At 39.2% G+C, this 12,226-nt stretch overlaps 1 pseudogene; it reads right to left on the bottom strand.

Moving 5' to 3' along the window:
• Positions 1 to 365: 365 nt before the first annotated feature.
• On the bottom strand, positions 366 to 2,511 carry Hspa8-ps11 (heat shock protein family A (Hsp70) member 8, pseudogene 11; annotated as a pseudogene).
• Positions 2,512 to 12,226: the final 9,715 nt, after the last annotated feature.

Below are 12,226 nucleotides of genomic sequence, written 5' to 3'. Positions count from 1 at the left end.
CTTCTATATGATATGGGGTTGGTTAGTGACAGAGTCTTCCAAAACTGTAAGTTGCTGATTTGTCTTTTAGACTATATCCTTTGCCTTACAGAAACTTTCCAGCTTCCTATGGTACCATTTATCAATTCTTCATCTTAGACCATGAGCCATTGGAGTTCTGTTTAAGAAATTTCCCCCTGTGCCAAGGAGTTCAAGGTGCTTTCCCACTTTCTTTTCTATTAGATTGAGTATATCTGGTTTTATATTGAGGTCCTTGAACAACTTGGACTTGAGCTTTCTTTTTTTGTGCCAATTCAAATAGTTTTATTATTCCATGTTACTTGTTTTGGGTCTCTGTGGAACAATGCTATACCCTCTACTTAGACTTATTCCACCTCTTCAATGGTGGGGCCTGAAGAAGCACCACCAGATGGAGGAGCACCAGGGAAGCCACCAGGCATTCCTCCAGGCATGCCACCAGCACTCTGGTACAGCTTGGTGATGATAGGGTTGCAGACCTTCTCTAGTTCTTTCTGCTGATACTCAAATTCTTCCTTCTCTGCAGTCTGGTTCTTAGCCAGCCAACTGATGATTTCATTGCACTTGTCAAGAATCTTCTCTTTGTCTTCATCATTGATCTTGCCTTGAAGTTTCTCATCTTCAACAGTTGCTTTCATGTTGAAAGCATAAGTTTCCAGTGAATTCTTGGAGGAAACCTTTTCTCTCTGCTTCTCATCCTCAGCTTTGTATGTCTCACCTTCTTGGACCATGCGCTCAATATCCTCCTTACTCAAGAGGCCTTTGTCATTGGTGATGGTGATCTTGTTCTCCATTCCTGTGCTCTTATCTACAGCAGATACATTGAGGATGCCATTGGCATCAATGTCAAAAGTAACCTCAATGTGAAGAACCCCACGGGGTGCCAGAGGTATGCCTGTGAGCTCAAACTTCCCAAGAAGGTTTTTTCTTGGTCATGGCCCTTTCACCTTCATACACCTGGATGAGTACACCTGGCTGGTTGTCAGAATAGGTGGTGAAAGTCCGGGTCTGCTTGGTGGGAATGGTGGTATTGCGCTTGATGAGGACAGGCATGACTCTGCCAGCACTTTCTTTTCTTTTCTTTTCTTTTTTTTTTATTAACTTGAGTATTTCTTATATACATTTCGAGTGTTATTCCCTTTCCCGGTTTCTGGGCAAACATCCCCCTCCCCCCCCTTCCTTATGGGTGTTCCCCTCCCAACCCTCCCCCCATTGCCGCCCTCCCCCCAACAGTCTAGTTCACTGGGGGTTCAGTCTTAGCAGGACCCAGGACTTCCCCTTCCACTGGTGCTCTTACTAGGATATTCATTGCTACCTATGAGGTCAGAGTCCAGGGTCAGTCCATGTATAGTCTTTAGGTAGTGGCTTAGTCCCTGGAAGCTCTGGTTGCTTGGCATTGTTGTACATATGGGGTCTCGAGCCCCTTCAAGCTCTTCCAGTTCTTTCTCTGATTCCTTCAACGGGGGTTCTATTCTCAGTTCAGTGGTTTGCTGCTGGCATTCGCCTCTGTATTTGCTGTATTCTCTGCCAGCACTTTCAATGCAAAGGGAAAGAGGAGTGATATCCAAGAGCAGCAAATCCTGAACATTCTCAGACTTGTCTCCAGATAGAATGGCTGCCTGGACTGCTGCATCATAGACAAGTTTCATCGGGATTAGTGCTCTTATTCAGTTCTTTTCCACTGAAGAAATCTTGCAGAAGTTTCTGGATCTTGGGGATTCTGGTAGAACCAGCCACCAAGACAATATCATGGATCTGTGACTTGTCCAGTTTGGCATCCTTCTCTATAGGGTCCAGTGTGCCATGGAGCAGGTCAGCATTCAACTCCTCAAATAGAGCACGGGTAATGGAGGTGTAGAAGTCAATTCCCTCATAGAGAAAATCAATCTCAATACTGGCCTGGGTGCTGGAGGAAAGGCTGCGCTTGGCCCGCTCACAGGCAGTGCGGAGATGCCTGACAGCTCTCTTGTTCTCACTGATGTCCTTCTTGTGCTTTCGCTTAAACTAGCAATGAAATGGTTGACCATTCGATTGTCAAAGTCTTCTCCACCCAAGTGGGTGTCTCCAGCTGTTGATTTGACTTCAAAAATTCCATCCTCAATATTGAGGATTGACACATCAAAAGTGCCACCTCCCAAGTCAAAAATCAGCACATTCCTTTCAGCTCTAACCTTTTTTATCTAAGTCATAGGCATTAGCAGCAGCAGTTGGCTCACTGATAATTTGAAGTACATTGAGGCCAGCAATACTTCCAGCATCATTTGTTGCCTGCTGCCGAGAGTCATTGAAGTAAGCTGGCACTGTGACCACAGCATTGTTACCAGTCTTTCCAAGGTAAGCTTCTGCAATTTCCTTCATCTTTTTCAGAACCATTGAGGACATTTCCTCTGGGTAGAAACTTTTTGTCTCCCCTTTGCATTCAACTTGGACCTTGGGCCTACCTGCGTCATTCACCACCATGAAGGACCAGTGCTTCATGTCAGACTGAACAACAGCATCATCAAACCTACGCCCGAGCAGATGTTTGGCATCAATAACAGTGTTGGTGGGGTTCATTGCAACCTGATTCTTGGCCCCATCCCCAATTAATTTTTCTGTGTCAGTGAAAGCATCATAGCTCCGCATGGTGCGGTTACCCTGGTCATTGCCAATTATTTCCACAATTCCATGCTGTAAGGCACCCACACAGGAGTAGGTGATACCAAGATCAATGCCAACTGCAGGTCCCTTAGACCTGGTTGCTTGCATGTAGGCCGGGATGTGCTGATGACGAGAACACACAGAGACCCCAAGAACTGGCTCCACGTTCAATGAGACTATTTCCATTTTTCTAAATACAGACAGCCAGTTAGAGAAGCACCATTTATTGAAGATGCTTTCTTTTATCCATTGTATATTTTTGGCTTCTTTGTCAAAGATCAAGTGTGCATAAATGTGTGGTTTTATTTCTAAGTCTTCCCTTCTATTCCATTGATCAACCTGTCTGTCTCTGCACCAATACTATACAGATTTTTATAACTATTGCTCTGTAGTAGAGCTTGAGGTTAGGAATGATAATTCCCTCAGCCGTTCTTTTATTGGTAAGAATTGTTTTTGCTATTCTGGGTGTTTTGCCTATCCAGATGAATTTGAGAATGGCTTTTTTTCATGTCTTTGAAGAATTTTGTTGGGATTTTGATGGGGATGGCATTGAATCTGTAGATTGCCTTTGGTAGGATGGCCATAATACTAGGTTAATTCTGCCAATGCATGAGCATGGGACATCTCTCCGTTTTCTGAGATCTTCAATTTCTTTCTTGAGAGAGCTGAAGTTATTGTCATACTGATTTTCACTTGTTTGGTAAGTGTTACCCCAAGATATTTTACATTATTTGTGTCTATTTTGAAGGGAGTTATTTCCCTAATTTCTTTGTCAGCCTGTTTATCATTCGTATAAAGGAAGGTTACAGATTTGAGTTAATTTTCTATCTGGCCACTTTGCTGAAGTTGTTGATCAGTTGAAGAAATTCTCTAGTAGGATTTTGGGGGCTGCTTATGTATACTAACATATCATCTGCAAATAGTAATACCATTATTTCTTCTTTGCCAATTTGTTGCCCCTTGATCTATTTTTGTTGTCTTATTGTTCTAGCTAGCACTTCAAGTAACATATTGAAAATACATGGCAAGAGTGGGCATCCTTGTCTTGTCCCGATTTTAGTGAGGTTGTTTCAAGTATCTCTCCATTTATTTGATATTGGCTGGTGGTTTTCAGTTAAATGCTTTTTATTATGGTTAGGTATGGACCTTGAATTCCTGATCTCTCCAATACGTTTAACATAAAGGGTGTTGTATTTCGTCAAATGCTTTATCTGCATCTAAGGAGATGATCATGTTATTTTTTTGCATTGGTTCATATAGTGAATTATGTTAATTGATTTTCATATATTTAACTAACCTTGAATTCCTGGGATGAATCCTACTAGATCATAGTAAATGATCGTGTTGCTATGTTTTGGATTCAGTTTGCAAAATTTCTATTGAATATTTTTGCTTGATATTCATATGCAAGATTCGTCTGAAGTTCTTTTTGGATGGGCCCTTGTGTGGTTTAAGTATTAGACTAATTGTGACTTCATTGAATGAATTAGGTAACATTCCTTCTGTTTCTACTTTATGGAATAGTTTGACGAATATTGGTATCAGGTCTACTTTGATGGTCTGGAAAAATTCTGAACTAAATCTATCTGGTGCTGAACTTTTGTTGTTTGGAAGGTTTTTATGACTTCTATTTCCTTATGGGATATAGGTCTGTTTCGATAGTTTACCTGCTATTTATTTAACTTTGGTGTATAGTATGTATGTAGAAAAACATGCGTTGCATCTAGATTTTTCAGTTTTGTTGACTACAGTCTTTCTATGATGATTTTTTTAATTTTCACTGTTTCTATTGTTATGTCTCCCATTTTATTTATAATTTTGTGAATTTGCATACTGCCTCTGGGCCCTTTTGTTAGTATGGCTAGGGGTTTATCTATCTTGTTAATTCTCTCAAAGACCAGCTTTTGGTTTTGTTGACTTTTTGTATTGTTCTCTCTGTTTCTATTTGGTTAATTTCAGTCCTGAGTTTTTCTGTTTCCTGATTTCTACTGCTCTTGAGTGAATTTGCTTCTCTTTGCTCTAAAGCTCTCAGGTGTGCTGTTAAATTGCTAGTGTAAGGTCTCTCCAGTTTCTATATCAGTTCACTTAGTGTATAACTTTTCCTCTTAGCACTGCTTTCATTGTGTCCCATAAATTTGGGTATGATGTGTCAACATTTTAATTAAATTCCAGAAAGTCTTTAATTTCTTTCTTTATTTCTTCCTTGACCAAATTATCATTAAGTAGAGAGTTTTTCAGTTTTCAAATGTTTGTGGGCTTTCTGATTGTTTTGCTTTTATCGAAGACCAGCCTTAAGCCATGGTGGCCTGAAAAGGTTCATGGGGATATTTCAATTTTCTTATATTAGTTGAGGGTCTTTTTTGTGACCAATTATCTGGTCAGTTTTGGAGAAGGTACCATAAGGTACTAAGAAGAAGGTATACTTTATTTTAGGGTGAAATGTTCTGTGGATATTTGTTAAATCCAATTGGTTCATAACCTATATTATTTCCACTGTGTCTCTGTTTAGTTTCTGTTTCAATGACCTGTCCATCCTTGAGAGTAGGGTGTTAAAGTTTCCCACTATTATTGTGTGGGATTCACACTGTGTTTTGAACTTCAGTAAAGTTTCTTTTATGAGTGTGTGTGTCCTTATATTTGGGGCATAGATGTTGGGAAGTGAGACTTTCTTTTATTGAATTTTCTCTTTGATTAATATGAAGTGTCCTTCCCCATCATACTTGGTAACTTTTGGTTGAAAGACTATTTTATTGGATATTAGAATGGCAACTCCAGCTTGTTTCTTGGGACCATTTCCTTGAAGACATATCCTTTTACTCTGAGATGAAGTCAGACTTTTTTTTTTAATGTTTTTTTTAATGTTTTTTTTTTCTTTTTTTCCGGAGCTGGGGACCGAACCCAGGGCCTTGCGCATGCTAGGCAAGCGCTCTACCGCCGAGCTAAATCCCTGACCCCAAAGTCAGACTTTTAATTGAGGTGTGTTTCTTGTATGCAAAAAAAAAAAAAAAATGATGGACCTTGTTTGTGTAACCAGTCTGTTAGTTTATGTCTTTGTATAGGTGAGTTTACTCTGTTAACATTGAGAGATATTAAAAACAGATCACAATTCCTATTACATTTGTTTTTGTAGGTAGCCTTATGTGCTTCTGTTTCTCTCCTTTTGGAGTTGTGAGATGCTTAATATCTTGTCTTTTCAAGGTGTAGGTATTTTCCTTGTGTTGGAGTTTTCCTTCTAGAATCCTCTGTAGGGCGATTTGGTAGATAGATCTGTTGAATTTGATTTTGTCCTGCAATATTTTGGTTTCTCCATCTATGTTGATTGAGAGTTTTGATGAGTATAGTAGCCTTGGCTGGCATTTGTGTTCTCTTAGAGTCTGCAAGACGTCTAAACAGGCCGTTCTGACTTTCATAGTCTCTGATGAGAAGTCTGGTACAATACTGATAGGTATACCTCTGTATGTAACTTGCTTCTTCTCCCTTACAGATTTAAATATTCTTTCTTTGTTCTGCACATTTAGCGATTTGACTATTATGTGATGAGAGGATTTTCTTTTCTGGTACCATTTGTTTGGTAGTCTATAGGCTTCTTGTACTTTTATGATCATTTCTGTCTTTAGGTTGGGGAAATTTTTTTCGATGATTTTATTGAAGATGATTTCAGAGCCTTTGAGCTGGGAATCTTTGTTCTCCCCTATTCCAAGTATTCTTAGATTTGGTCTTTACCTGAATATTTTGGATTAGGATTTTTTTATGTTTTGCATTTTCTTTGACATTTGTCAATCTCTTCTAAGGTATCTTCTCCCCACTACACCCAAGATTCTCTCTTCTATCACTTGTATTCTGTTGGTGATAACTTACATCTATAATTCCTGACATCTTTCCTAGGTTTTCCATTTCCAAGATTGCCTCCATTTGTGTTTTATTTATTCTTTCCACTTCTCCTTTTAGGTCTTTGACTTCTTTATGTCATTATTTCACCTGATTAATTGTGTTTTCCTGTATTTCTTTAAGGGATTTTTTTTCCTCTTTAATGTCATCTACCTGTTTACCTGTACTTTTCTATATTTCTTTCAATAAGTTCTTTATATCCTCCTTAAAGGTCTGTATTATCCTCATGAGGTTAATACTATTATACTTGGTTTTTCTGTGTTTGTGGCTCAGTTAGGTATTAATGTTGGAGATATTTGGAAGGTCAGTGGTTTAACTCCACTCTTGATTTGGCATGTAAGTAAAACAAACAATCCAAATAATTGTCAGTAAATAATAAATATTTAATGGATGTTTTTTGGAAACAATAAAAAGAAATTTCTTTATAGACATAAAACCTGGAAATGGAATAACATTTGAAATGTAAATAAAAAATATCCAATAAAAAATAAAATAAAACTTTTTCCTAATTGCAAATAGAAATTTACAGATGTTTGCTCACTGAGGTTCCAACAGAGAAAAGAAGACAGCTTCTTGCCTAACATATCTTTTGGAGGCAAGGATGCTCTTTTTTACTGGCTATGATTAAGCACCCATGGATTCATTCCCAGCCCTGTTGTCACAGATGTATGTCCAGTAAGAAAACACAATTAATCTTAGGTAATGAAATGAGAGCCCACTGCCACATGGTGCAGACAGTGACCAGGGGAACAAGTAGAGATTCAACTGCTTCCATAGGAACATGGGTAAGTGGAGGACACCCAGAGACCAGTCCTTTGTGGGAGCCACTACAATGTTCAAGTATGTCATTGACAGGTGCGAGAGGAAAAGGAGAGTTTCTCGATTGTTATGAAGAATGGTGAGACTGTAGATGTGAATTCAAAGAGGAATCACCTGTTGTGAGATGGCTACCCTGCCACCAGAAGCCATGGTAAAGTCCTGATCCTTGTTGTAGCTGGGGGACATGTCTGTGTCCATGGTCATTCAGTGGCGGGGGTCTGTGTTGATGTCTCATATTATCATTAATGTCCAGGTCGACATCTCTGTGATGGGCTGCATCGTGATAGATGTCCAAGAACTCTGAAGACCTGTCTTCATCCTTCACTAGCTGCCACACGTGGGAGAGCAGACACTGCACCTTCCTTTGGCAGAATAGTAAAGTTGGCCCAGTAAGGTGCACAAGTAAGCAGACGGGGCATTAAGATGGGAGAGTAGGTCCCATCACTCATCTGCCCTGAGGTGTGTGGTCACCGGGAAGATGCTCACCCTACTTCCTCCACTAAGGCAGACAGGAGACCTAGCCCCAAGATCATTAGAATGAGAGACCTGGCTCTGCCCCGCCACTGAAGCATTCTTGAGGGCAGGCCCTGAACCTCATCTATCCAACACAGTAGTACCAGCCCTCATGGTGAAGGCACAGGTGAGTCAGTCCTGAGGATATGTGAGCAGAAGAGTTGGCCCCACTCTCTCCCTGCTGTATCATTTTAGTGAGCTAGATGGAACAGTGCTGGAGAGAGCTCACCTTGGGGATGAAGGCACAGGACAGCTGTCAGGCTGAACAACTCAGCTTTCACCAAGGCCCAGATATACGACATTGGTTCACACTTCCCAAAATTCATCTCATCTCTGAATTGATGGAGCATGTGAAAAGGCAGGTCTTACAAACCCAAAGTCATGGGACCTCTATGAAACAGGGTAACAAGAAGATATCCAGGATTAGTCCAGCATTAGGTGAGGATCCACTATTGGTACAGCAGAATCCAGAGGCCTCAAATAATAGTAATGAACATTGGCAAATAAAGATGCATAAATAAAAGGATATCTTGATGGACATACTGTGACATACTAGAGCTTCCATAGTGAGATGTTTTCTGTGCTTCATTTTGTTTCGTTTATTTTTATTTTTGCTTTAAAATTTTCATTTTTGAATAAGGTTGCAAGGGAGAGGTTGGATATGAAGGAATGGGGAGACGAATGGCATTGGGTTACGTGATGTGAAATTCAAAAAGAATCAATAAAACGTTTTAAAAAGGTAATGAAATGAATCATAGAATGGGGTAAAATCACTATTAGCAAATTCGAAAACTGTTTAAGCAGAACAGATGAAGACTTGGAAGTGAAACAGTCGAACCCCGCTCTCTAATATCCCCACCACACAAATTCTAAAAATTGCATTTGCTTCTACTGTGTTGGAGGACACGTGGAGTTCCTTGACCAATGGCTGCAGGATGGAATACCAGCACCGTCAATTGGACTCACTGGGCCAAACAATCAAACAAACTATGTAACAAATCTATGAAAAATAGATTTGCATTGTTTTCAATTTTTCTCAGAGATGTTTCTTTTCATATTGAGTAGTATCAATTGTAGAATCTCACATATATTCAGAGTAACTGGTTCTGCCCAGTTATGGTTAAGTCACCTATAACTATACTTATGATATCTTTCTCAAAACCCAAAGCTCTGTGAACTTCTTGAGAAAAGGGACAGAAAGAATGTGAGACCCAGAAAATGAGAAGATCTGTGCAATGCAGGTTTCAAGACACATGGCATGCAGTTGCAAACGTCAGCTCACACTAATCTGGTTACTTGGATAGGACATGTGCAAAATTATGGTTCTTTGGGGCCTAACCCTCTGCAGTATACTACTGGGTCATAGCATTGTGGACATGCCTACCATAGGTTGACTAGGTTACACTGGATGGCCACATAGCCATGTGCAAAAGGAATATGCTAATTAAATCAAGGGATTGTTAACAAGAGAGAAAAGAATAGATGAATTTGGAGAGCAACACGGTGCAAGGCACTAATGGGAGTTAGAAGGTACTAATGGCATTTGATGAAAAATAGATTGCCTAAATGTATAAACTTTGGGGTGAATAAATAAAAATATTGTTAAAGCAAACAAGCATCTGTAAAGTTGGGAGGAGGTATGTTTTAGATGGTCCAAGAAGAGTTGCAAAGGTCAGAAAGTAGATATTAACAAATTGTATAAATTGTCTATGAAACTCTAAATTAATACTTAAAACATTTAATCTAATACTCTCCAAAGACAGTGCATAGAATGGACAAATAATGTGGGTACATTTCTGCACTTCTTCCAAGTTATTGAGGTTCAGATTCATGAGTTTGTTTACTCTGCATAACTCAGATTGAAATTAAACTGACAGCCGACTCACTCTCATTCCCTTTACAAAATTTGATGTCTTATTAGATGGATTGGAATGGCTTTGAAAGATTCTCCACACCTCAAAAGCACCCAACTGACCCTTTAAAGATAGGAAGCTCCATTTTAAAGTAGACAGATTCTTAAATGTGGGTCTTAGTATACAAACCAACCATTAAACACGGCTCTATGTATAATTCAGAAGGAGAGAAAGCAGAACATTTCTTCAGATTTATTTTTTGTTATTGTCGAGTTGGGAGGATTATTCCCTTCACCAATTGGTTTCATGTTTTTAAGTTTTCTTGATTGATGCTCCGGGTAAAAGCTTCAAATGAACAAAATTTCTGCTAAAAGCTGTACTTATGTGATTCTCTCAAACCACTAGCATTCAAAAGCTAGAAAGCACTGGTTTCTAGGGTATAGAATAAAAAGGATTTAGGAACACAATTAGGAACTTGTTCCAGCAATTAGAGCTGAGTTTAATTACAAACTAACCTCTCGATAGACCATTTGACAGCCAGTGCGAAGTGAGAGAAAAGGTCAGGAGGCTGCTAGAGGCGGTAAAGGAAGGCTGCCCACTTATTCGTTTTTGTTCACATTGTCTCCGGGCTCAGTGTTGCTTTCGTGAGGAAATAGGTAAGACATTTTAAATAATAAAATAACTCTTTAACTCTTTAAACATGGTTTTATTTTTGCATGCTTCATATTCTACCCATTCACCATGCAGGCTGAAATTCTGGATTTATTCTCTATCTAATGTGGAAGGTACACATGTGTCCTTTCTCCATCTCAAGGGATGTACCTTCTTAACAGAGCAACGAGCACCAAACTTGTTCAGACTCTAAGGTATTAAAAGCATCACAGGGCTTATTGATCTCTGGATCCCATTCAAGTATTACAGATGTGCATGACAGAGTTCTTGAGATGTTGCTTCTCTAAATCCCTGCTGCAGGTCTAAAGCTATGATCTCCACGTGGTTAAATGAAACAAAGGCCACTCTGGAATTGAGGACCAGTTTATAATTCTGGTGTGTACACTGGAGTCATTCATTTTCTTCCAGTTAACACTTCCCAAAATGGAGCTCTCAAAAAGATAAATAAGAAGCCATTGTTCTTATGTTGCAATTTTTCCCTTAAGAATCAAGACTCAGATCCATTTGCTGGTCAAGTTACATGGATACAGCTCTATGCAGAGGTGTGCTGGCTCTGTGCACTGAGCCAATTACATTAGAGGCAGACCTGAGCCAAGTGGGAGAAAGCATGTGGCTTAGGAACTGGCACTATGCACCACTCTGTTATTTTTTAGCCATAAGCAAGTCTCGAATCACTCATTTTGCTTCTCTTGACTTCATCATTGGAAGCACAATTTCTTACCACCAAATAGAATGAGTTCAGTATTTCTGAATGCATATAATGTTACAGCCATAACATGAAGTTCTAGAAAAATGATAGACACCTAACAATGACTGTCATACCACAGGATTTATATTTGTGTTGGGACAACCTTTTACAAAATAGAAGACTGAGCAGAGAAATGAAGAAATTAATGATGTGCCATTCCAAAGAATAATTGTACCAAATCCAAAGAGGCTGATACTGTACAGCAAGCTATTCAAGTAAAGCAAAAAATAAATAAATAGAAAGGAATAAAGAAAAAAAGAAAGAAAGAAAGGAAGAAAGAAAGAAAGAGGAAGAAAACAAACTTTACATAAAAGCTTGACACAGAAAAGAGCAAAGAAATGACGTTAAAAAACCCATTCTCACAATGTATGTTATAATTTTCAAGATAATTATATTCTCATTTTAAATATATAATTTTGAAAATGTTTACATATAAGTAATAAACTGTGAACATAATACTTGGAAACTCTCCTAGCAACTGCCCACATCCTACAAACCTCTTTGCAATGAGTCACTCTCCTACTTTCTTGTCTTATTTTGTCATGTATTTTTATCAAGCCTCTACAGGATTGGATACATTTTCTCCCACTAAAGCCCTGTAAGGCAGTAGTCTTCTGCTACATATTTGCTGGTAGCCATGGACTACCCCATGTATCCTCTCTGTTTGGGGGCTTCCTCTCTGGGAGCTCTGAGATGTCTGGGTGAGCTGATACTGTTATTCTTTGGTGTTGTGTTTGCCTTCAGTTCCTTCAAGCCTTCCCTTAACTCTTACATAGGAGTTACCAACCTCCATCCAATGGTTGGCTGTAAATATCTACATCTGTCTCAGTCAGCTACTGGTAGAGTCTCTCAGAGGACTGTCATGCTAGGCTCCTGTCTGCATGTACAACATTGCATCATTCACAGTGTCATAGTTTGGTGCCTGCCAATGGGATGAATCCCAGGTTGGGCCAGTCCCTGAATGGCATTTTTTTTAAATCTATGTCGATGTCTGTCCCTGCAATTCTTTTAGATAGTAAGAATTCTGGGTCAAAAAATTTGAAGGTAGGTTTTAATGTTCTAGTGCAGGCTTTGT

Source organism: Rattus norvegicus, chromosome 5, assembly GCF_021556685.1.
Source record: "Rattus norvegicus strain SHRSP/BbbUtx chromosome 5, alternate assembly SHRSP_T2T, whole genome shotgun sequence".
Classification (NCBI taxonomy): Eukaryota; Metazoa; Chordata; class Mammalia; order Rodentia; family Muridae; genus Rattus; species Rattus norvegicus.
The sequence above is the reverse complement of the archived record's forward strand: the minus strand, read 5'-3'. Positions and strand labels throughout refer to the sequence as shown.